Source organism: Dermacentor andersoni, chromosome 4, assembly GCF_023375885.2.
Source record: "Dermacentor andersoni chromosome 4, qqDerAnde1_hic_scaffold, whole genome shotgun sequence".
NCBI classification, from domain to species: Eukaryota; Metazoa; Arthropoda; class Arachnida; order Ixodida; family Ixodidae; genus Dermacentor; species Dermacentor andersoni.
The window spans coordinates 215,541,265-215,566,605 of NC_092817.1; the positions used below are offsets into that span (position 1 = coordinate 215,541,265).

Below are 25,341 nucleotides of genomic sequence, written 5' to 3' on the forward strand. Positions count from 1 at the left end.
TTAGCACAAACTGATTTTTTACGCCTGAAACACATATAGTGAAACAAGATACTGAAAATACAAATATTTTAACTATGTTTATTTTATTAATAGCCATTTGCATGTACTACGCAAGGAATTCAAGGATTTTCAAGGAGCAGCAAAAAGTCCAGGATTTTCAAGGGCCTTGAAAACAAAACATTTAAATTCAAGGGTTTTCAAGGTTTTCAAGGACCTGTGCGCACCCAGCAGGGGACACAATCGTACAATTGTCCTCGATAGCTTTGCAGCCTCAATTGCGACAATGAATCGCCAATAACCAACCAGTGGCATTTTTTACGTTGTTGCGGTGTTCGCGGAGCCCATCATTGAATTGAGGTAACACCCAGTTTTTCCAATATATTGCTTCCCACATGAAAGTGGGAGGTTGTAAACCACATGGTGAACACACTCGATGAACTTGTTGCGGTGATGCTTAGTGCACTTATCGGACAGGACGGCATTTGGAACCGTCAACTTGCAAAGCTTGCCGAGGTTGTTGGGAGCAGAAAAGACAACTCTTACATGTGTCCTTTGGGCCATTTTTTTCAGGTTATGGGATATCCCGTGCATGTAGGATACAACACTTAGTTTAGGGTGTTTGCAGGGAGCGACATCGACAACTGAAATCTGCGTGCTGGATCGCGCTTCTCTTAAAATGCGTTACGCGACAGACAGCTGCACGACCTTAGGATATCCAGCCAAGGACAAACATCGAGTTTGCTTTTCAAAACTTACGTCTACTACATGGCAGCAAGACTTGCTAAGGGCATTCTTGAGCACAAACTGATAATGGCCCACTTAACAAGCTTACAATGTGCAGACATATATGGCAGAAGTGGCTTGATGGCTCACGGCTCATACGACCAACATGTTTGGCTGTCCTGAAAGCTCAGGTAAAGATCAAGAAAGCAAATAGACCGGCAACTCACAAGTAGTTTGAAGGGGAACTAAGCACTTCTGTATTGTTTCTAAGCACTTCTGTATTGTTTCTAACGCTTTCTTTGTTTCCAGAATGAAGGCATCAGAAGAGAAGTCAATAAAAATGAGAAAGCTATCAACGTATCTAAATATCTTAAAAACTGCAGTGCATTGCACTTGATGATGATGTGTGGTGTTTTATGGCGCAAGGGCCAGGTTTGGCCAAAGAGCGCCATGACAAGTGGTAATGTTGACGATGTATAATGGATGGCATGCACAATGAATTCCTCATGGTAGATGTCACATGGCTGTAAAAGGGCCTAGAACCTGTAGCTGTAAGTGGCATAGAATATATAGTTGCTAAAATAATAACGGTTACTAGGCAGTGATGTGGGCTATGGCAATGGGCTTTCGTTAAAACATTATGCAATAAAACATAACACTGACACCAGAGTTTCAAGAGAGCCCTTGATTGCAGGGCTGTTAGTCATGTGCTAAAAATTGCCTGGCCAAATGATTTTCAGGGTGTCGGTTTCGGCTAAAAAATCTAAGACTATTTGCAGTTTAAAAAATGGTTCGTCACTAAGAAAAAATGCAGGGGAATAGGTATATTTTCCCGATATGCAGAAGGAAAATACTTTTCCCTCTCTGTTTCTATTGCAGGGCACTGGATAAGAACATGGAGGACTGTCAGGCTATTGCTGCACCTACTACAGAGGATCCCCGCCAGTCAAGAGGTAGGAGTGAGTACTGTGAGTGTGTCCGGCAAAGAAGTACTTTCTTGTACCGTGCTGTTTTGTCACTTATCCAATTCCGCAATTTTGGTTTTATAATGTGTAACTTATTCAATGTTTGTGTATCCCACTCTGCTAGCCAATGATTCCTCAATTTACGGCGGAGAAAGGGCTTTAGGTCTGCGACAGGAATGGGGATATTTCCATCTGTGTCGCTAAAACTTACTGACGTAGCATTTTCGTCAGCAGCTATATTGCCTTTTATACCTTTATGGCCAGGTACCCACCATAGGATAATCGCTTGGTTGCACATATATGCGGAGCACAACAAGCTATACAGCTCATTAAAAACCGAATTCTTATGCTTTCGTAAGCTAATTGGGGCTCTCACTACACTTAACGAGTCTGTGAAGACAATAGCCTTAGTGATATTGTGATTCAGCAGTTATCCCGACGTTTATTACGCGTCGGAGATGCGGCGAATCGACCACGCCCAAAGCACGGATCACACAAGAGCGAGCCCCACAAGCGATGATGAAGAAGAACGCCATATGAACCCCACATGATGATGATCATGTACAGATGACAAAGTGTAGCTTATAAATGCCCACACTAATATCCCCTCGCGTGAGAGCGGCCATCCTGGCCGCAATTCAAAGGGGTGGCGAACGCCTCGTGAAAGGCTTCATACAGGAAACGTGGACAACCTCAGCAGCGCAGCAGCGGCGGTCATTTGGGACAATAACTGGTGCCACGCGATAGTTAACCGGAGAGGTCTGCTCCAAGACTTTCTAGGGGCCGATGAACCGAAGCTGAAACTTGTTACACAAGCCAGGAGCACGAACTGTGTCCAGAGTAGTAGTTCCTCGCCAGGGCGGAAGCACACGACGCCGTGAGAGGCGTCGTAATGCTGCTTGCGGTCCTGTTGCCGTGCTTCCGTGTTGATGTGGGCGAGCTGGCGACAACGCAGAATGCGGGACACATATTCTTCACAGGAGGATGGGCATCGATCAACAGTTGGCGCGAAGAAAGAGACGTCAAGGTAGGAAGAGGGCGAAAGACCATAGACAAGGTAAAACGGCGAGTAATTGGTCGTGCGTTGAACGGCGGTATTGTACGCAAAAGTCACGAATGGCAAAATTGCGTCCAAGTTTCTGTGATCCGGTTCGATGTACATGGCTAGCATGTCTGACAGCGTGCGATGAAATCGCTCTGTTAGGCCGTTGGTTTGCGGATGGTAACTGGAGGTAGTCTTGTGGGTGGTTCCGGAGGCTCCGAGTACTTCGTCTACTAGTTGCGAGAGGAATGCTTTTCTACGGTCGCTCAGGAGGACGCGAGGAGCACCGTGACACAGTATTAAGGGTTGAAGTACGAATGCAGCAACTTCAGACGCTGAGGCAGAACTCACACAAGCTGTTTCGGCGTAGCGTGTCAAATGGTCAACGGCTGTCACAATCCATCGTTTACGGGTGAGAGTCACAGGAAGAGGACCATACAGGTCAATGCCAACGACTTCAAATGGTTGCGACGGACACGGAACCGGTTGCAGTTGTCTGTTTGGAGCTGATGTAGGGAGCTTTCGACGCTGACATAGGGCGCAGGAAACCACATACCTCGCAACACTGGTGGACAAGCCAAGCCAGCAGAAGCGACCTTTGATGCGGTCATAGGTTTTCTGGAAACCAAGGTGACCAGCAGTCATGTCGTTGTGAGAAGCCGGCAGGACATGAGCACATAGAGAGCGTGGCAGGACAGGAAGCCAGCGTTGACCGTCAGGGTGATAGACATAATGGTACAGGACGCAGTTTTCAATCTTAAATTGCGTCAGCTGTCGACGAAGGCGCGTTATGCGGGCGCGAAGCTCCTTGAAGGTGGTCTATGATGCGCCGACAGTAAGAGTCTGCAAGTTGCTGAGATTGGAAGGATCTATTGTCGTGTGTAGGCATCTCCTCTACAGTGGCCAACGAGAAAGCATGTGAAGAGGGGTCGAGCGAAAGCTGGTCACGGATGGTAGTTGGAGGTCCATTGCATGGTGTCATAGGAAGTGGACAGCGAGAAAGCGCGTCTGCATCCTGGTGTTTTTTTCCGCACTTGTAGGTGATAGTAAAGTCGTATTCTTGCAGACGAAGGATCCACCGACCAAGTCGTCCAGACAAGTTCTTCAGCGTCGAAAGCCAGCATAATGCATGATGGTCTGTAACTATGGTGAAATGGCGGCCGTGACGATAAGGTCGAAACTTCTGCACAGACCAAATGATACCTAGGCATTCCTGCTCCGTGATGGTGTAATTCTTTTCTGCGTTGGTGAGAACGCGACTTGCGTACGCGACGACCCTCTCACCTAAAGTATCGTCTCGCTGTAGGAGAATGCCACCAATGCCGAGACCACTAGCATCCGTATGCAGGAGAGTAGGAGCAGCTTCATCAAAATGGCGAAGTACTGGTTCAGATGTGAGAGCGCGCTTCAGGTGGGTGAACGCTGATTCACATTCGGGAGACCACACAAAGGGAACATTAGAACCCAGTAATTTGTGCAGAGGCGACGCTATTGAGGCGAAGTCTCTTATGAATCGGCGAAAATAGGAAGCGAGGCTTAAGAAACTGTGCAAATCTTTGGTCTTTTCGGGACGAGGGAAGTGCCGAACTGCCGAAACTTTGTCAGGATCTGGACGAATGCCATCTTTGCTCACAATGTGACCTAATACCTTGATCGTCTTGCTGGCAAAATGGCATTTCTTGGTGTTTAGCTGAAGTCCAGCGTTGGCAAGGCACGTGAGAACTTCATCCAGACGTTTCAGGTGCTGAGAGAAGGTTGACGAGAAAACAACAATATCGTCCAGATAGCACAAGCAAGTGTTCCACTTCAGGCCACGAAGAACGGTGTCAATCATGCGCTCGAACGTTGCGGGCGCATTGCAGAGCCGAAAGGCATGACATGACAAACTCATAGAGTCCATCTGGTGTCGAAAACGCTGTTTTCTCTTTATTGTTCTCATGCATAGGTATCTGCCAGTAGCCGGAACGCATATCGAGACTGGGGAAGTACTCGGCACCCTGCAGGGAATCCAAGCCATCATCTATTCGCGGCATAGGCTATACGTCCTTGCGTGTGATCTTGTTAAGTGCTTGGTAGTCGATACAAAATCGAACAGAGCCGTCTTTTTTACGAACCAAAACAACGGGGGATGATCAAGGGCTAGCAGAGGGGCGTATTATGTTCCGTTGGAGCATGTCGGTGACGTTCTCGTCAATGACTTTCCTCTCGGATAGCGATACGCGATATGGTCTACGGCGCACGATGGATGTGCCATCTGTCTCTATCCGATGCGTTGTAATCGAAGTTTTTCCCAACGAAGATGAATGCGCGTCAAACGAAGCTTCCTGTTTTTGGAGCAAAGCAAGCAACTGTTGTGACTGCGAAGGTGTTAGGTCGGAACTGATGGCAGCTGCAAGAGCTGAAGGAGATGCGGCCTGTTCAGTACAAGGAATTTCGGAGGAAGCTGCTTTAAAGGAAACAACAGAGATAGATTCCGTTTCAGTGGCGCAAGCCAATGTAGTGCCTTTAGGGATGAGAATCTTTTCGGATGTCGGGTTTGTAGCGCAGAGAAGTGCAGAGCCATGATCAAACCAAACCAGCCCTGATGCAAAGGCTATCCCTCTTGCGAGACAGCGTGCAGATGGTAATACGAGCACGTCGCCGCAGTCAATGACATCAGACATGATAGTAGCAATGCTTTGATGGTGAGGTGGTAGCGCGGTATCTTCGGCAGCAAGCAAGTGAAGTGGTGCGTCATCTGCATGAAGTGAATAGGTTGTGTCGGTCATGTGGAGAACGCGATGCCCGCAGCAGATGGAGGCGGAGGCTGTAGAAAGAAAATTCCATCCCAATATGAGCTGCTGGGCACACGAACTTAGCACTGCAATTATCAGGTAATGCAGAAGTCCGTCAATGGAAATATGAGCAGTGCACATGGCGGTAGGACGAATGGCAGCCCCTTGAGCAGCGAGTAGCGTAGGTCCATCATAGGGGGTCGTAACTTTCCAGAGGCGCGAACACAATGCACGGTGAATAACTGAAACACTAGCACCAGTGTCTATCAAAGCTTTGACTTGTACACCTTCTACTACAACCAATATCATATTGCACGGATGCGATGGAGGAATTTCTGTCCTGTCGTTCGATGCAGCTTTTCCTCCAAAAGCTGCATAATTCAGTTTTCCGGACGACGCTCGGCGAATTGAGAAGCAGGTCGAAGTGGGGACGTAGAGCGACGAAGGGGTGACGGCGAGCAGCGTCTCGCAAGACGATACGTCGGAACTGTCTCTGATGCTACAGTAGGTGATGGAGAGCAGCCGCGCAGTGGAGCATAAGGACGGCGTTGGTCATGCAGGCTCCCTAGACGTTGGAATGTAGCTCCGGGCAAAAAGTCATCCCGTTCGTATGCATCATATCCGCGACGCTCGTTTTGCTGGCGCTTGCTGCAAAAACGTGCTATATGGCCACGATAGCCGCAGTAGTAGCAGATGGGACGAGGAGGACGCCACTGCGGATAGCTGGTTTGGGTAGGTGCGCTGGTAGTCATGGAAGCCATGTGGACCGGCGTTGGTTTTTGAGGCATCGGTGGAACGATGACTGGAGTAACGGCGGCTACTTGTGCGTACATTGGTGGGGCCCGAGGGGTTAGAGGGTTCGTGTACGCTGCACCAGCCATGGACGCCAATTCCTCCTTGACAACGCTTCGCAGATTGGTATCCGATACATGTGAAGGCATAGGCCCTGCGGCGAAGCCAAGAGACTGTAGCTCTTCACGAATTATTGCGCGGATCATTGCTCGTAAAGTGGGGTCGTCGGCGGTAGTGGTTGCTGTGGTGTCTGGCTGCAACCATACTGATTTGAGTTCGTTAAGGCGCTGGCAAGTGGCGACGATATCAGCGACGGTAGCGGGGTTCTGGATGGCTAAAGCATTGAAAGCAATAGCTCCGATGCCTTGGAGGATGTGGCGAAACCTGTCTGATTCGGTCATGGCCGTGTTCACGCGTAGACAAAGAGCAAGCACATCCTCGATGTACGACGTATAAGATTCACTGGGTTGTTGCTTGCGAGTGTCGAGCGTCTTTCTTGCGAGGGCGGAACGAACAGCCGGTGTGCCGAAGATTTGGCGAAGCTGCTGTTTGAAAGCGCTCCAGTTCGTGAAATCAACCTCATGGTTGAAAAACCAAGTCTTCGCTACTCCAGTGAGATAAAAGGCGACGTGACGTAGCTTGGACGCGTCATCCCAACGGTTAGCCGAACTCACTCGGTCGTAGTCGTCCAACCTATCCTCGACGTCTTCACCGCGAAGTCTAGCAAATAGATGGGGATCACGCTGGTGCCCACTGATAATCCAATACGGAGAGGCTGGGGTAGCCGAGGCCGAGATGGTTGAAGTAGAACTGCCCGTTGGCTCGTCCTGCGACATACTGGCGGACAGCTGACACAATCCGCGACCAGGAGGTTCAGCGGGGAGTCAGAGGACGGAGGACCGCAAAGCACACTCCACCACTTGTGATGCAGCAGTTATCCTGACATTTATTACGCGTCGGAGATGCGGCGAACCGACCACGCCCAAAGCACGTATCACACACGAGCGAGCCCCACAAGCGATGATGAAGAACGCCATATGAACCCCACATGATGATGATCATGTACAGATGACAAAGTGTAGCTTATAAATGCCCACAATATTAGTGACCCGTATGTGTTGAATAGCCTTAAGAATGGTGCATGCTTGCGCTGTAAAGATAATAGTGTGTGGGTTTAGTGGCCCAGATGTTGAAAGTGAGGGTCCCAGAGCTGCGTAAGCAATACCAGCTGGAGACTTTGAAGCATCTGTGCATTCATCACACGAGTACTTCTCCTTGAGTTCCAGAAAATGCGAATATATATGCGACATTGGATAGTCTGCCACTCCCAAGGCAGTGGAAGCCGTGTAGGAGCCATTAGGATATTGTGTAAAAGAGGGACCCCTGTTTTTTTTTAGAGTGCTTCCAACCGGAGGGACAGAGGAGGCCTAGTGGCTGGGCGGTTACGAAACAGCCTAGCAGTGGACAAGTCGCATATAGTAGAATGACAAGGATGTTTAACATCTGAGTTAACTTTCAGGGCATAGGAGAAATATGTCCTTTGGTAGTGCAATGACCATTCGACGTAGAGGCTTTGCACAGGGCTAGTCCTAAAGGCGCCTGTAGCAAGGCAGATACCTAAGTGGTGAATAGGATCTAGCATTTTCAGAGCACTAGGTCCAGCAGAATTATAGACTATTGCTCTGTAGTCAAGCCGTGTTAATATTAGACTTTTGTACAGCTTTAAAAGGCGCCACCTGTCGCTTCCCCAAGATGTACGTGACAAGAGCTTCAGCAGGTTCATAGTGTTAAGGCACTTTGATTTCAGATACTTCAGGTGTGGTACGAAAGTCAGCTTACTGTCTAAAAGGATTCCTAGAAATTTGTATTCATGGCTCATAGATAGTCGTTCCCCATTTAGATCTATTGCGGGGTCCGCCAGTATACCTCTCTTGTTAGAAAAGAGGACGCATGTACTTTTTTGTAGGTTTAGCTTGAAACCGTTTTGGTCCGCCCACTTAGATAATTTATTTATGCAAAGCTGTACTTGTCGCTCGCAGATACTTAGGTTACATGCCTTGAAACCTATCTGGATGTCATCCACATATACAGAATAAAACATAGTACAGTGGAATCTCGATGATACGACACGGCTAATACGAATTTCCGGATGATACGAATTTTTCTGTGGTCCCGGCCGAGCCCCATTACTTTGCAACGTGCTAGAAAACGGTTGTTACGAATAAATTTTCAAGCCACGTTGGTTGATATGAAAACTACCGAAGACACTTTGGAAATTCTAAAGTGTGCTAGGCGAAAGCCAGACGCTGCTGCCGTCTGCGCTCTAATTCATTCGTTTTAGTGTTTGGCGATATCACCTGTCGCTGCTGCCACTTTCGTTCTGCTTCCCTACCTTTGGTACCCGGCGATCTAATCTGTCGCTGTTGGCGTTTCCGTTCTGCCTCTCTTGCTTTCGCATCTGGTGACATGTTAAGTCGTCGCATGCGCATTCGCTCCTTGTTCCTCTGGCCTTTGGTGTTGAGGGAATCCGGCGTCCGCTGCCGCTTCCCCAAACCGCTTGGCGCGGAATAACTGGGCCGCTTCGGAGCCATGCGTCTCACTCACTCGACTGCAACGAGAAGCCTGGCGAAACCGTGAAAGAGCGGCGGTGCAGCAGCCACCGCCGATGCGCGCGCGCTCGTTCTACCGCTACTGTGTGACGTCACGGTTGCTATGCGCAGCTGGGCCCCCCACTGGCGCGCCGGTTGCTAAGGAGGGGAGGAGGTTGCGCCGCTGCGCGGAGGAGAGGCCACAGCTGGCATGATTCCAGCACACGGACGTACGCGACCGCGAGCATGAAAGGCTTTCGCCTTAATAAACGCTGCACCACCGACGGCCGCGAAAGAGAGCAGCGAGCAGTCACATGATTTCTCCCTTTCTCTTTTGGTGCGGAGGCGCGTACGCGGCGCCAGACAGCGCGGAGGCAGCGAAGTTTGAAGGTGTGGCGCTTTTGTGCTTTCCTCCTTGTCCGCTTGCCATCGGACGGAGTAGCTGCTGTGCTTCGGGCCGCGTTCTTTGTGTCAGACGTGGGCGACGGTGAAGATCCACCATCGGCGGCTGAAACGCTGCATGCGCTCGATGTTCTGAGGCGTGCTATGGCCGCGGATGAAGTCAGCGACGACACATGCACGCGTTTTTATGGATTTGAACAAAGTCTGCTAAGTGACCTGACAAAGAAAATGAGGCAGAAGGACATTCGAGACTTTTTCTTCAAGAAATAAATGCTTTTTACGTACGTGTGCCTGAGTGAGTTCCCCTCTAACTCTTTAGTTTAGCTAGTTTTAATTGTTTCGATGATACGAATTTCGGCTAATACGAATATTTTTCATGACCCTGTGAGATTCGTATCATCGAGATTCCACTGTATGTGGTATGGCAGTCTGGATCGAGTTCATTTTGACAATAAAAAGAGTGCAGCTCAGCACACCACCTTGTGGAACACCAGCCTCTTGCGTAAATGGACGAGACAGAACGTTACCAACTCTAACACGGAACGTGTGATTGGTCAGGTAACTTTGAATCACATTCAGCAAGTTGCCTCAAACTCCCATTTCAGACAGGTCATGGAGGATTCCAAAGCACCAGGTTGTGTCGCATGCCTTTTCCATATCTAAAAATACTAACAGGAAAAACTGTTTGTGGCCAAAGGCATCACGGATATTTGTCTCGATGCGGACAAGGTGATCTGTTGTGGATCTACCCCCCCTAAAACCGCACTGAAATGGTTCGAGTATCTTGTTGCTTTCAAGAAAATGGATGAGGCGACGGTTAATCATTTTCTCAAATAATTTGCATATACAACTTGTCAGAGCTATAGGCCTATAACTGTTGGGTGAGGAAGGGTCCTTGCCCTCTTTGAGAATAGGGATTATGATTGCTTCTTTCCAGACAGAAGGAATGTAGCCGGCAGAGAACATGGAATTGAAGAGTGACAGTAGTGTTTTTTGGGTTTCAGGATGTAAGTGTCAGATCATCTCATACATTATTCTGTCGCTTCCTGGAGCGGACTTGTTGCAACAGTTCAGTGAGGCCTGGAACTCGGCCATTTCAAATGGACGATTGTATACTTCATTTGATGTGCTTTTCCGACCCAAATGCAGCTGTTTTGCTAGTCGCTGGTATTTTAGGAATGTATCTGTATAATCACATGTACTGGAAATGTGCTCGAAATGTGCACCTAGACAATTAGCTTGGTCCTCAAGAGTGTCTGCTTGTGTGTTTACTAATTGTAGAGGATGAGTTTCGCAGCCTTTTATTTTGTTTACTCTGTTCCAGGCTTTTCTTTCGTCTGTATATGAATTGATACTAGAGATGTATTTTTGCCAACTTTCCCTTTTGGCAAGGCGCCGCGTTCTTCTACCTTCCGATTTTATTTGCTTGAAGCTGATCAAGTTCTCGGTAGTTGGGCAGTCGCGAAGGCGACTCCAAGCCTTATTTTGATTTTTGCGGGCTTCCTTACACTGCTCATTCCACCAAGGAATACGTCGTTTAGAGGGTGATCCATTCATTTGAGGGATACATATTGATGCAGCATCAGTTATAAATGCTGTCAAATATGACACTCTATCGTTGATTGGGAGAGTACAGATGTAATCCCAGGTCAAATGTGTCAGCTCTCTGTATCGTTTCCAGTCAGCACAGTCGACCTTCCAACGGGGAAGATGTGGAGAAAACTTATCGCTTTTTGTTAATTTTAAGACAATTGGGAAATGCTCACTCCCATATGGATTTTTGATCACATTCCACTCCAGGTATGACACTAGTGTACTTGATGTTATACTCAAGTCAATAGATGAGAACGTTTTGTTCACCACGCTGTAGAATGTGGCTTCTTTCTTGTTTAGTAAGCAGGCATTGGAAGATAAAAGGAAGTTTTCTAATAAGTGCCCTCTCGTATCACGAGAACCTCCTCAGAGGGTGTTGTGTACATTTATATCACCTACTACAATGTAAGGTTCGGGGAGTTCTGCGATAAAGCTCTCGAATTCTGTTCTGGAAAGTTGATGGCTCGGAGGAATGTAGAGAGAGCTAACTGTGACTAGCTTATCAAATAGCACGGCTCTGATTGCCACTGCCTCAAGGGGCGTTAGCAGATATAAATGCTGGCAGGCGATACCCTTATCAATCATAATAGCAACACCGCCTGACGAGGCGTAAGCATCACTGCGATCTTTGCGGTAAATGCCATATTGTTTCAGAAAGTTAGTATGTGAAGGATTGAGCTGTGTCTCTTGCAGCACCCTTGGATTAAACTTGCGGAGGAGTTCCTTAATGTCATCAAGATTGTGTATTAGACCTCTCAAATTCCAATGCATTATCTGTGTGGAAGTGTTTTATGGTGTGTGTCAAGAGATATCAATTAAGTTGGCTCACGAGACCTTTTCAGGTCCGTTGATACGAGGTACTTATTTTTTGTTGGTGCGCTCCAGGGAGCAACGCCGTTCCTTCGGCGTCTGAGACGCCGGAGAAGTTTTTGTTACATCCATCGCCTTGACAGAGGCGCTGGATGACGCCCGCTCAGCGGGCGCTCTCGGGGATTTTTCGGGCCTGTCTGCATGAGCAGTGGCCCTGGGACTGGCAGGCCCGGAGGTCTGCTGGCCCTTTGTGGTAGGGGGCGGAAGAGCAGTGGCTGCTCCCGCCAGGGGGGCTGATGGCGTAACCGCCGTCGCACTCCATGTGACTTGCGCGGCCGCCAGAGGATGTGGCACTGCCCCTCGGCGGGTCACATAACTGTAGGATGGATTCGATTGGTTGTGGACAGAAAAACACTTGCGCGCTTCTGGAAAAGAAATGTTTAGTTTGACCTTCAGTTCGATTATTTGTTTTTCTTTCTTCCATGACGGGCACGATCGCGAATAGGCGGGGTAGTCTCCGTCACAGTTAGCGCAGTGGGTTGTGGAAGAACAGGCATCTGTTGTGTGGTCTTTAAATGCACATTTTGCGCAGGTAGGATGCCCTTGGCAGCTCTGAGATCCATGCCCAAAACGCTGACACTTCAAGCATCGGCGCGGATTGGGAATGTACGGTCCTACGCGTAGTTTACAATATCCCGTCTCTAATGAATCAGGCAGTTCACTTGTTCCAAATGTTGTTATTAGATGCTTTGTTGGAATTTCCTTGTCATCGCGCCTTAACTTAATTCGTTGCACCTTTACCACGTTTTGCTCTTGCCATCCTTTCAACAGCTCGCTCTCACTAAGTTCAAGGAGGTTGTCATTAGAAATGACACCACGTACAGTGTTCATTGACCGGTGGGAGCCCACAGAAACAGGAATGTCACCAAACGCAACAAGTTTGGTCAGTTTGCTGTATTGGAGCTTGTCACGCACTTCCAGAAGAAGGTTGCCGCTTCCCATCTTAGTTACTTTGTAACCAGAGCCAATTGCTTCTGTCAGACATTTTGCGACCACCAATGGGGATATTGTACAGACTGTCTTGGTTTCGTGTTGACTATGTATTACATGGTACTTGGGAAATATTTTTTGAGGTTTTAAGAGAAAGTTGAAGGTTTCATTGGTGTGCCCCCTCTTCAGGGAGCGATCAGGGAGTGGGGGGAAATTTGAAGCCATATTTAGGATTACTGTATTTGGCTGGAATGCCCGCCGCCCACCTCGGAGCCCAACCTGGGGACGTCAAAGAATTAGAAAAATTCTATTCTGCGTATGCCAGCGGTACGTTCCCACTATAACCTAATATATATATACCAAAGACTGGATATATTACACAAGGTTAACCCTTGCCGCCAGGAAATAGGAAGTTAAAAGAAATGAACAGAAGACAGGAAAGATGGAAAAGTGGGAGAGAAAGACGAAGAATGGAGAGGAGGACAGGAAAAGGCGACTGCCGATTTCCTCCAGGTGGGTCAGCCTGGAGGTGCCGTCTATGTGCAGCAGAGGCCGAAGAGGTGTGTTGCCTCCGCCGGGGGGCCTTAAAGGTCCAAACACCCGGCATCGGCTCAACCCCCAGGATCCCCCTTTCCCCAGACATGGCTAAGCCGTGCACGGCTACACGCAGGAGGGGCCAACCCTCGTGTGCTCGGGTACATAGTGTCGCAACGCACCAAATGCCTGCTGACACAGACGCCCCTGCAGGGTTGCCTTGCACTTGTAGAGAAATGTCACGGTCCAAACAGGATAAAAACAAGTCATTAAGAATGGGAGCAACGCAGGAGCCAACTCTGCTCTTCTGCAAAAAACATTGGTTATACAAAGTAATGAAAGTGGAATAAGATAAAGCTGCAAAAGTTCTAAAAATTGACTACAAGAAATGCCGGCCTCATTCTGGAAGGAAACAGCACCATACTCATCAATACATTGCTCAGCACAGTACAGTATGCTTCTATACGGCAAATAATAATAAAGGTCTTTAACATCGATAGAAAATGCCTGAAGGCCATGGTCAGAATGTAGTTTCAAAAAATCAATCACAGCACAGTGTCTGAGCCCCTTTCCTCAGACACTGTGATCCAAGAGACCGCAGTTTTCTGGCATCGCAAAGCATCAAGAAAACTTTCTCTTCGTGTGGATTCTATCATGGGGGACACCAGTAATGCAACTGCGAATGACATTAACGTTTCAGGCGTGCTTCACCATGGACAGCTTCCGTTTGCTCTACAGTAAACAGCTGGGAGCCCTCGGCACTCACTTGGTACCCATTACTAGGCGGTCATCAGTTGTGGGTTTGGAACTTTTATGGCCTGTTCTGTGCCTGCATGAGACTAATTCGTCGGCGGTATTATTTGACACTGTATGCGCAGTGTCAGGCATCGCCACCGCTGCTCAGCGGCGGCGATGCCTCTGCTCGCCACTTTGCTCTAAGCGGGTCAAGCTCTTCATGCACTTCTACTAATGTGCCTTAAAATGCATGCGTCTGGGTCGGGACTGGAAAAAATTTCGAAGAAAGCGATATTTCGAGTGAAGCAATTTCTTTATAACGAGGGATTACTGCATTTCTTACGTTTCGCCTTTTCTGTTTCTTTTTTCCACATGCAGGAATTCTTAAAGCACCTCCGAAGTAGGGGTACGGCTGGCATAACGGCTGGCATAGTTCCCAAGATGGCATCGATGTTGCGCGCCCCTCATTGATGGAAATGTCACTTTTCTACGATGAGAAACATCTTCGGTTTGTAAGATTCAGAGCTTTACTTTCTTCTCCTTACCACTTCGCTGCGCCCACGTGCTGATCTAAAGATATTCACATGTGTACTTGTCTATCTTTCTCGGCTGACCGCTTTTCACCATCTAACAAATGTCATCGTGCAGTGCAGAATGCGCCAGCATGTATTCGAAGTTTCACGAATGTTATCGATAGCTCTATCCACCATCTCTTGTTACTGAACCTTGCGTGATCTCATTGTGTGCACGACGCGGATTGTGCAGTACTTTCTGGAAGACATGCAGGCACCAGCTATTATTCTGGAACATTCGATGATTCACATATAAAAGCCAATTTGCTTGACCCGCTGATCAAATTTTCGCCAATGGCTGACTGTGTTTGCCACTATCATTGTGCTTTGAGTGTAGCCTGTTTTTCTGGGCACAGGTTCAAAAGCAAAGAAAACACCATTCCATCGAGCAAGCCGCAGGCTCAAACACCTGCCCCCGGAACACGGACTTCTACCTGAGACAACCAAGAAGATTGTGGCCAAGTCTACAACCCCTACAACAGCCCCAGCATCCTCCATTGTGCTGCAACCGAAGATCTGGAAAATGGGCTGAAAACATACGAAACGGTTGCTGCATTCAACAACTGGAACTCCGGCAACAAGCTCTGGCATGTGTGCTTCGCCTTAGAAGACGCAGCCAGGACGCGGTTGGAAAAGCCAGAATCAACCCCGAGTACATGGGACCTGTTCCGCACGGCTTCCTGATGACCTTCACGAGTGTGCTGCACAAAGAGCGAGCTGAAGCTCTGCTGGAAACCCACATGCAGCTGTTAAACAAAAATATTGCAATATTTGCAGAGGAAATGACTCACCACTTCCACCACACCGACCCCGACATGTCTGAAGAAAGTTCGGTTCTTGATGCAGGGTGTGAAAGAACAATTATTTGCCGGATTGATACGCAACCCGCCCAAGAGTGTTGCTGAATTTGTTTCGGAAGCCACAACGATAGAGAAGACACTTGAAATGCGTACCAGGCAATACAATCACCGGACATGTCTACCGCTGATGCTAATACCGCGACTTCAGACTCCGAGGGTTCACTATCAATGAATCATGCCCACAGCAGGGTGAATGGCCACATGATACTGCAAACTACCTCGCCGTCCCTCAGTGGAGCCCTCGACGACCATCCCGTTCGCCGTCACCTGTCACAGCAGCGCCGACCATATACTGGCCCAGCCCGGGGCTGGTCCATCATCCCATGTTTAGAAAACTAAAAGCAGCAACCGATGGAGCTGCGGTTGCTGTTCGTCGACGAAGATCCTCCACCACTAATGAAGATGCCGAAGAGACTATCTTGACGACATAACAACGACACGGCGCCATGCCGACGAAGCCTGTAAGCATAGAATACGCCGATCAAAAACCTGACAATGCAACATACCAGCCATACGTACAAGGCCTAACTGCAATGTAAAACAAAGAGCCACCGACATCAATGCATTGCTCGATGGCCACGCAGTCACCGCGTTAGTAGACACAGGAGCCAAGTACTCCGTCACGAGTGGACCCTTTGCCACCCAGTTGAAGAAAGTCAAGGCTATGTGGGAAGGCTCCCAAATTCAGAGTGGTAAAGGACACCTAATAATGCTGACTGGAATCTGCACGGCAAGAATTACCATTCATGACCAGACCTATCCTGCCACTTTCCGTCTGCTCCAACAGTGTTCACGAGACGTCATTCTCGGCATGGACTTCCTGAACCAACAATGTGCAATCACTAACTTCAAGTCGAAGTCAATAATGCTATATGAAGATCAAGCAATACCACCCGAGAGTGCTCTAGTCACCATGCCTCGAATGTGCTCGAAGATCAAGTCTGCATCGTGCCTCACTCCGGCATCGTCATTTCCGTCAGCACCAAAACACCCGCAGACGTAGAAGGCGTCATCGTGGGCAACCCACGTTTCTGCTCAACCGTGAAATTTGCATCACAAGAGGGATTGCCCAACTGCACGGAGGACAAACAAAAGTGATGCTGACAAACTTCAGTCAGGAGTTCAAACACATCAATGAGCGCACGACAATCGCATGTATTGAAGAAATAGTGGAAACCAGCAATGTGTTTGTCCTCTCGGATTATGCCACATCTACCTTGACGACCGTAGTTCCCGAACCAGACTTCGACATAAATCCAAGTCTGCCCATAAGTAAGGAACAAAAGTCTTCTCTGACGATACAATGACTGCTTTTCGATGTCCTCGAGGATTTGGCCAACACAGTTGCAAACCACCGTATAATAACCGAGGAATCCACTCGATCCCTCCGCCAGAGGCCTTACGGAGTTTCGATGCGAGAATGTGATGCCATGAGACAAAGTCGAGGAAATGCTGCATGACGACATCATCCATACGTCAAAGTGCCCGTGGGCATCTCCTGTAGTCTTGGTGGAGAAAAAGAGTGGACCCCTGCGCTTCTGTGCCGATTATTGACGGTTCAAGAAGATTACAAAGAAGGACGTATACCACCTCCCACGCATGACGCATTGGATCGGCTCTGCAACGCTAAGTACTTGTTGTCGATGGATCCCAAGACCAGCTACTGGCAAGCAGAAGTCAACAAGAGGGATTGCAACAAGACCGCCTTCACAATGCCGGACGGCTTCTACACATTCAAGGTCATGCCATTCCTCCGACTGTGTTCAGCGCCTGCAACGTTCCAGCGTATGATGGACACGGTGTTAGCAGGGCTGAAGTGGTAGATCTGTCTCACCTATTTAGATGACGTCATCGTATTCGCCGGGAATTTCGACAATCACCTTAGGCGACTTGGGAAAAGTGCCAATTTCAAATGGGAAGCGCCGCAAGCCAAAGCATTCCAAGAGCTTGAACAGCGCCTGCAGTAACCACCAGTGCACATCATTCCCCATGAAGGCACTCCAACACAAGTAGCCTAAGCCTTAGCACCGTCCTAGTCCAAACGAAAGAAGGATTTGAAAGGGTGATTGTTTACGCTATTTGGCCACTGTCAAAAGTGGAAGCCAATTATTCTATGATGGATAAGGCATGCCTTGCCGTCTTTTGGGCTACCATGAAATTCCCCACTTACCTATAAAGGAGGCTCTTTAAAGTAAGAAGCGAGCACCTCGCCTTGTGTTGGCTAGCAAACTTAAAGGACCCTTCAGGACACTTCACACGATGGAGCCTCCGACGCCAGGAATTTATCACCGTCGTCTACAAATCCAGACAGAAGCACTCTGATGCCGAGTGCCTATCACGCACCTCCACTGAACTCCGCCACCAAACAACGAGGATGACGATGCCTTCCTTGGAATAATAAGCGTGGAAGACTTCACTCAATAGCAACGAGCAGACCTGGAACTAAAAAACTAGGCAACACCGATGTTGTCCCTAGGGCATTTAGGCGAGGACTGTCTTCCTTTCTCCCTGCAATACGACGGCCTTGTGAAGAAGAACTTCTCACCGGTCCGTCCCAACTACTTTTTTGTTGTTCCCTTAGAAGCACTGCATGCCCTACATAACGACCCGATCGTTAAGCACCTCAGATTTTCCCAGGTGCTATCGAGGATACAAGAAAGGTATTACTGGTTGCGCCTGACTGCCGATGTCGCCTGTTACGTTAAAACATGCCGAGATTGTCCGCGACACAAGACACCGGTGACAAGGCCACCGAAATTACTACAGCCAATTGAGCCTGCTTGCCGACAATTTCAGCTGATAGGGAAGGATTGTTGGGATCCCTCCCAACGTCAACATCTGGAAATAAGTGGATCGTCGTCGCTACCGACAACTATACTTACCACACTGAAACAAAAGCTCTGCCTAAAGGTAGTGCGGGCTAAGTTGCTAAATTTTTCATCGAGAACATCCAGCTGCGATGTGGTGCCCCAGAAAGCCTCATCACCGAAAGAGGAACGACCTTCATTGCTGAGCTCACCCAAGCCATTCCGCAATACAGCCAGACAAGCCACAGGAGGAAACCATCCGCAGACAAATGGTCTTACGGGGCTACTGAACAAGATTCTCACTGACGTGCTTGCAATGTACATCGATGTCGAGCACAAGACATGGAATGCTTTCCTGCCATACATAACCGTTGCTTACAATATGGCCCCACTGGAAACCTCAAAGATTGCGCTGCCTAAGCTAGATTGTGGAAGAAACCCGGTGACGACTCTCGATGCCATACTGATAAACATCACTGATGAAGAGAATCTCGATGTCGCTATTCCAAAAGGACTTCTTCTTGGGCAAGTTGGTGCTTAGATTTCCTAGGTATACTTTGTGGCACAAAATACATTTCTTGAAAAGGGACAGATGAAAGGAAGACAGTGAAGCGCCTTCATTGGCACTTCACTGGCACCTTCTTGGCGCTTCACTGTCTCCGTAGAACTACTACGTTAAAGTATACTTCGATATCGCCCGACAGCTTGCCCAGTGACCACGTTTGGGTCTGGACTCCGATAATCTGATGAGGACTTAGCGAGAAGCTGTTACAATGCTATATTGAACCCTACAAGATCAGCCGACGTATTGGCGCACTGGGCTATGAAGTCGTGCCAGAAGGTCATTTTGCAATCACAGCGGCGCCGCAAATGACCTGAAGTCATCTACGTGATGCGTCTTAAGCCTTTCTACATCTGCTTACGAACTTAGGGACTTTCTTTTTTGTTGCGTTTTCTTTATTATGCATGGTTTTGTTTTCACTTTCATGTTTGTAGGTGCTTTTTAAGAGGGAGGTATTGACACTGCTTTTCACGTCTAACAAATGTTATCACTCAGCGCAGGATGCGTCTGCATCGATCGGAAGTTTCTGGAATGTTAACTATGTTTCTATCCACTGTCTGTTGTCGCCAAACTTTGTGTAATCTGATTGTATGTGCGACACAAATTGTGTAGTACTTTCTGGAAGACACGTGGGCACCAGCAATTACTCTGGAACATTCGATGACTCATGTAAAAAAGCCAATTTGATCTTACTCTTATCTGCAAGTTGTCAATGTCCTTCTGGCAGGTTCACTTGTTGGTGGCTGCATGGAGAGTTGATTTTTGCACTAGAAGACGGCCGTCAGATTGTGCTAGATCTAGTCAGCTAGTCATAGCGCCTGTCCTGTCTCACTTGCTGTGTGTTGTTTTTAGGGCGCTACAACCCTCTTCTGGAACCATGCACCAACTAGCCCCCCAACAAGTATTACTCATTAGGGCATGTTTTCTTAAGTATTGAAAAAAAATTCTGTCCATGGAAAGCTAATATTTGTTGGTATGTTCCACAGACCCTCTGCATTGAAAATGTATTTTCTGAAATTTCTTTGCTCTCTTTGTGTGAAGTAACATTGATATTTTTATATAACTATTTCTTTTTTTACAAAATCTGCCTAAATATTTTTTTCTTGTTCTATTTAACAAACATGTGTTGTTCCTGTCACCAAGCATACTTTGTGACAAGAAAAAAAGTGTTTACTAGACTAACCATAAACTGGTGCTTTTTCTACGCGCTACAAAGGTGATAAGCAACAGTATTGAAGAAGAAAAAAATACTGTATTTAATCAAATCTAAGCTGACCTCGATTCTAAGCCAACCGCCAAAATTTTGAAGGTCAGAAAAAGTATTACTCAAATGCAAGTCAACCAAGACAGATAGTAAAAAGTAGCAAAAGGCAAATACCATTTAAAGTGGAACCCCAATTATGCGCTTTCTCCTGACCACGTGAAAACGTAGTGTAATCCAAGTGTTGTATAACCTGACCAGCAAAAATTATATCTATAATAGATAGTCTCACAGTGACATAGTTGCGAGAAGCTTCAATTTAAACTATGGGCTAATGCTCTGCAGGAACTGTGTGCATGAAGGCGTGTATCCAATACTGTCACGTGGTGGTGACGTTGAAGAACACAATAGCAATACTGTGAAAGACAAAACTAACTTTTACTGGGCGAACATGTGCCCACAAAAGAGGCTACACTTATAGCACAACAATAGTGGCGAACACGGTCGGCGATCGTCAAAAATCTGATCAGCGGGTCAAGCACGTTGGCTTTTATACAGCAGTCGTCGAATGTTCCAGACTAATCGTTGGGACCCGCGTGCCTTCCACAAAGTTCTACACAATTCGCGTCACGCGATGAAATCAGATAACACGAGGTTCAGCGACAACAGACAGTGGATAGAAGCATCGATAACTTTCCAGAAACTGCGGATACATGCAAGTGCGTCCCGCTCTGTGCGATAACATTTGTTAGGCGGCGAAATGTGGTCGCCCGATAAAGATAAGTACACGTGTCAATAAGATCTGCTCGCCTTCCAGTAGGTAACTTGATTTGATCTTCATATATGCTTTTATGCTTTCCTATATGCAGTGGCGATATTTTCAAGTGATCACTTTCAGAGATGGTTTCACTTCTCTGAGAATCAGCATTGGACACGTTGAAGTATATGGCCGACAACGCCCTTCACACTGTGTAGATACAGAGCTCGGCACAATAAAAAAATTGCTGTCAGCCTTGTATGTGGAGGACATGTCCAGTGATGGTAGCAAAACTTTGAAAGACAGAAAGTGCAAGAAGACAGCAATGAAGGCAGGCAACAGTTGAGCGATGCGAAGAGGGGTAGGAGAAATAAACAATGGGAGGGCAGCGAACCCGAGGGAAGGAAAAAGACTAGACGCGAACCAGTTGGAGCTTTCCGCTTATGAAGGGGTGCACTCCCTCTCCTGACAGAGGTGCTTCTCGCACGTCCACCATTGGGTTTGCCATTTGGTGTGGGTCGTTGTCATATGAGAGGGGATGTGTGTAATCTTGGGTTCGTAACAGTGTAGCTATCAAATGCAGGTGCACTTCTTGCAGTGCAGGACAAGATGTTCGTGTCTCCGGTTTTTAGGTTATTGCAGTGTTTCTTTTGCTTGTTTGACGAGCGCACAACCACAAAGTTTTCTTGAGTATGCTCACCTACGCAGTTCGATTACGCTATGGACATAAATATTAGTGTAAGAGCAGGAACATTTTAGACTTGCAAAATATTCTCGTTTGCGTATTATCTAAGCCTTGAATTATATGTATAACAATGCGCGAATTTTCACTTCTTAAATGTTCATTTCTTTTTTTATTGTTGTTATTCATGAATAAACAGTACATACCAATGCAAGCTATATTTTTCTAACTTTACGGTAACCCTAGAAAAATGACATTAAATTTTTTTCGAAATAGGTCCTGTGGGGATGCGAGACTCTCACGCGCCCCCTGATGTGTTTTCCCGCATGGCTCCCGTCTCCTGTGGTCCTTCTTTATGTTATCTTTTTCTTATTCAGTTTTATTACCTGTAATCTATAATGAATAAAATCAATTTCAATTTCCGGCTTCGATGCGTGGCCTGATGCCCGCGGCATTCGGTCTGGTCGAGGCGCAGTAGGAAAGATGGCGCGGAAAGGAGAAGGCTCTTCTTCATTGGTTTGGGGTCAGCGATCTGCACGGACGTTCCGCGCGTGGGTTTGATTGATGCTTCTACGAGACCGTCTTGTGAGGCATCATTCGAACACGCCACCGTTCGCGTGACCGTACGCGCGAATGGCCAGGCGTTGGTGTCCAGCATGGGGCGAACATATTCGCTCGTTATCCAGTCGCGGTGAGTCTGACTTCCTAGATATGTCGCGTGCCCATCGGTATGTTTTGTGGATAATAACTCTGCTAGCAGGCATTGGTCTATGAAAGGTGCAATAAATTCCCTTGTGATTGTTCGCACTACAATGTTGTCGTTCCTTTGTTCCAAGAGCACGGATGAGAACCCACAGTCCCTATGAAGAATTTATGTCTGCAATAAAGAAAACTGACCTTGAGCGGTCTCATATGTTGAAAGAAATCTACCCTGAAAGGGTTAATGCATTGTTTCTACAGGGTTTGCCAGGACTGCACTAAGAAGTCATAAAACCTGGGACATCGCAAAATCAGGATTCCGTGTTACCAGTATCTGCTGCGAGCAATGAACTTGTCCCAGCTAATTCGTCATCAGGCTAAATTGTGATGGCTGCAATGATGCTTTTTGTGGTGGCGCAAGCAGAGTGAAATTTTTCCATTTTAACCCTTTGAAGGTTTTCGCCGTACATGTACGGCGGCGGTTTTCTGTCCCGCAAGGTCCTTGCCGTACGGGTACGGTTCCGACCCTCCGTTTGAAATTTCGCACCATAATGACGATGAGCGCTCATCGGGAGGTGCTGCCACCTCTTAGCACTTACAAGCTGCGTTTGAAATTGGTGCTACCTTCTTGGGGAGATAAACAGAGCTGATTGCTAGCTTCAGCGCGTCGCTCAGACTGCGGCAACGCCCCTTTGGCAGTTTCGGTTTCGCCGCGTGATCACAACGGAGGCGCGCGAAATGTCATTTTTTTCTTTGTCGGCACTCTCTTGCAGGATGGTGGAAGTTGATTTCTATCTTGATTGGCGCTGCTCTTAGCTTGCTTATAGCGGCGTTCGCGAGGTATTCCCGCTCTCAGTGGCAATGCGCTTTCGCAGTTTCGGTTCCGCCGCGTGATCGCAACGGAGGCGCACGAAACGTTGTTTTTCTCTTTGTCGGCACGCTCTCGCAGGGGCGGCGGAAGTTGATTTCTATCTTGATTGGCACTTCTCTTAGCTTGGTTATCACCACTTGCTTATCAGCGCCGTTCGCGAGGTATTCTCGCTCTCCGCGGCAACGCGCTTACGCGAGAGGGTGCGTCAGACCTCTGCCCAAGGCAGCCGCACGCAGAGATGGCATGTGTGCGCCATCACAACTCCTCGCTTCAAGAGAACAGACACGTATTTTAGGTGTGCAGACTGCGATAAAGCGCTGTGCGTAGACCCGTGTTACAAGGAGTACCACGCTCGGAAATACTATTGAACATTTTGCAGTTCCGAGTGATGCCGACACCAAAATACTGTTCCTAATTATTTTTGACTATTTATTCCCAACTTAATACATTTTGGACATTCAAGATCCGCAAAAAAGTAATTTGACCACCTGGGAAAGTTTTTTTCAAAATAATTCGACCCTCAAAGGGTTAAGAGGTCCTAACAAAATCCTCAAGTCTAAGCCAACCTGCAGTTTCATAACTCATGTTTAAAAAAAAAGTTTCGCCATAAGGGCAAAGTAATGAGTGCGATAGCAACATGTTAGAATATTACATGAAGTGTAAGACTCATAGCTGTAGTGGCAGTATGAACTGAAGTAAATGTAAGCTGACTAAGTAAAAATTAGCTCTTGTGATAGCGGTCCTCTGTTTGAATCCTACCATAGACAATTTCATTTATGTACTTCATTTATGTTTATTAGAAGCAGCAGAAGCTTGATGTGGGTGAGTTGGTTTTGCATACTTTAAGGGGGGATGTTAGGCTGAAGGTCAACTTTTGAAGCGCTCAGCCAATTTTTATGAAATTTTCAGGGGTAGTTGATCTTGATGTCATTAGAATATCTTCCAAATATCAGCACCCTAACGCAACGAGAAAGAAAGTTATAACTGTGAAATTGAGCGATCTTGTGCGTCAAATTAGGAAAACTATCGTTTACAAAATAATGAAAATATACAAATTATTTGCGATTAGATGCGTTCTAGATGGTTTATAGTGCAGGATAAAGTCAGTTGCACATTGTCGTTTCTGTCAAAATTCCATCACTCTGAAAATGAAGTTTATTTTTTTCGCTGTCACTACATGTCAAAGATCTGCTAAATATTATATGTTGGAAAAAATTTAGGCATCTGAAAAGTACTTTATCTTGTTCCTCACAAAATTTCAGTCTAGAAAAAACGTTGGAAGCAGCATTTGGTGAAGCAGTTTGGAAATGATACTTTTCCTAAAGCTCTTTTTTTGCAAAAAGTGCGAACTGAGAAAAATCAATTCAAAGATTTCAGAGCATGGCATTTATTCTTATGATCAGAAAAAATTAATCAAAGTGCCCTGCTGCATATGTCGGGCCCTCCTCTTCAACACGACACTGCACTGCGGCTATTGCTTCAAGGCATCGGCTCTTTTTTCAACTTTAGAGCTATCCATCACGCTTGCCTACGTTCATGAAATGGCTTGCTTCATTGCCTCCTGAACGTGCTTATTCGTGTGGACTCCATGTTCAAGTTCCAGGTTGTCGAGAACTCTCTTGATGCCACATGCTCCTTCATTGAATTCAAGCACAGCCAGGGCTGCTGCAGTCTCCATTGTTCTCAGTGATGCAAATTCTGCCTTTGGGCACCTTTTCCAGAGAAGAGCATTGAAGGACTCATTTGCATTCTGTGTCTGCATCCTTGAACATGGCGCAAGAAGCTCTGGCTTACTAAGCCTGTTGTAGAGAGGCACCAGCTTTTTGGCAACGTCTCTGCTGAAAGCTGGACGATGGGATCTTGGCACTGATGGCTTGTCCGCTGTAACTAGGGCTCTGTGCCGATTGTAGTGATACCAAGAGTCCTCACCAACTGGGCAAGCGTCATGTCGTGGGACTTCATCTGTTGAGTTGGAGTGAAAAAGTGTCGCAAATACTCCTCGTTGTATTTTTTTTTTTACATCTGGAGCATTGTTTTTCAGGGCAGATGCATAGTAAGCAGTGAGTCTTTTTACAATACTTTGTGTCAGATTCCCCTTGCCTCCTAGACCTTCCGTCGTTTTCTTTAGTTTCTCAATTTCTCTAAAAAGCGCGAAAAACGAACTTCCTAACGTGGACATTCACTGTGCATTTCGTTTCTTGCAAACTATGAGGCCGCGTCTGGAAAAACAGCATTCAGAGTCGCGTTCGACGGGAAATGTGCGCCACTAACTTGTGAAAAAAAAATCATTTTCTTCCTTTCTACTGCTCAGATAACTACCAAACTTGGTGAGAAGATTCTTTATTAAACAAGCAATTCTTTCTTCCTTTCTACTGCTCAGAT

The 25,341-nt window shown here is 47.1% G+C and overlaps 1 protein-coding gene and 1 pseudogene across 2 annotated transcripts in view; both read right to left on the reverse strand.

Annotated features, from left to right (window-relative positions):
• The window catches only part of ric8a (ric8 guanine nucleotide exchange factor A), a 326,541-nt gene that overhangs the window by 148,671 nt on the left and 152,529 nt on the right, over positions 1-25,341 (reverse strand). The window lies entirely within an intron of this gene.
• LOC140217070 (uncharacterized) overlaps positions 1-25,341 on the reverse strand; it is a 37,648-nt pseudogene that overhangs the window by 3,493 nt on the left and 8,814 nt on the right.